The 1,451-nt window shown below is 35.5% G+C and overlaps 1 protein-coding gene across 7 annotated transcripts in view; it reads left to right on the top strand.

Annotated features, from left to right (window-relative positions):
* Positions 1 to 1,451, top strand: part of HERC3 (HECT and RLD domain containing E3 ubiquitin protein ligase 3) — a 109,854-nt gene that overhangs the window by 25,338 nt on the left and 83,065 nt on the right. The gene's annotated exons all lie outside the window — the stretch shown is intronic.

Below are 1,451 nucleotides of genomic sequence, written 5' to 3' on the forward strand. Positions count from 1 at the left end.
AGACCTGCTTCACTGCCTGTGAAGTGACTCCCCTACAGGTGGGGAGCCGGAGGCTCGAACCAGATCTTTACATGGTCCTTGCACTTTGCACCACCTGCACTTAACCCGCTGCACTACCGCCTGACTCCCAACAATTATTTTTTTAACATTTTTTTCCTTTATTGGGGGATTAATGTTTTATGGTCTCCAGTAAATACAATAGTTTGTACATGTATAACATTTCTCAGTTTTCCACATAACAATACAACCCCCACTAGATCCTCTGTCATCCTTTTCCAGGACCTGTACTCTCCCCCCAGACCCCTGAGTCTTTTACTTTGGTGCAATATACCAATTCTAACAAGTTTTTAATGCTAAAGTTTTTCTTTAAGCATCACTTCTACTGTTTTATGACAGTTATAATTGGACATATTTTTGTTATTCAGTTCACAATAATATGTAATAATTTCAATTATAGCTTTTTTTTCACCCATGAATTCCTGGGGGAGTATATAGTTTCAAATCTGAGTACATCAGCAATTTACTGATATTTTTCAGTTAATGATTTCTAGTTGAGTTAATGATTTCTAGTTCTGTTGTCAGAAGACATAGTTTATATGATTTCTGACCTTTTACATTTGTTCATATTTGTTGTATGGCCTTGCATATGCTCTGTTTTGCTGACTAATCCACAAGGAACTGAGAAGAAAGTGTATTTTGTTGGTGGCAGGCTAGGGTGTTTTATAAATATCAGCTAGGTCAGCATTGTTCATACCTTCTGTATACCTTTGATTTCATGTCTACTTGTACTGTAATTACTGAGAGAATAGTTTTGAAGTCTTTGACTACCATTGTTGATTGGCTGCTTTCTTCTCTTGGCTCTATAATTTTTGCTGTGTGCACTTCGAAACTCCTTCATTATACATACACTTACAATTGCTACTTTTAACATCATGAAATGCCATTCTATCCCTAGTAACATTTACTTCTTTGAAAATTACCTTGCCTGATATGAATATAGTAAACTTAGCATCCCTCTGATTAGAGTTAGCATAGCATATACATTTTTGCTACCCATTTCTTCTTCATTTTCAGGTATCTCTACTTTTTTTTTTTAAGGTTGCATATACAACTGGTTGCACATTAGTCCCATCTAACTGGAGTTTTTGTGTGTATGTGCATTTTAGGAGAAAATGGACAGAGAGCTCTAATTCCAAAAGCAAAGCATATGAATTTCAATACAAGGATGTTTTTCCTGAGATGATACAAATTTTATCCAAATCTATGAAATTGAGTGAGGTTAACTACTTGTAGGAGTCATCCCTCTCTAGAAACATCTCATTTTACACTGTGGTCATATAGTGACATTTTATAAAATTTTTATTTATTTATTTATAAAATGGAAACTGACAAGACCATAGGATAAGAGGACTACAATCACACCACCAGAGCTCTGTATCCCATCCCCTCCC

The sequence above is a fragment of the Erinaceus europaeus genome, chromosome 3 (genome assembly GCF_950295315.1).
Source record: "Erinaceus europaeus chromosome 3, mEriEur2.1, whole genome shotgun sequence".
Classification (NCBI taxonomy): domain Eukaryota; kingdom Metazoa; phylum Chordata; class Mammalia; order Eulipotyphla; family Erinaceidae; genus Erinaceus; species Erinaceus europaeus.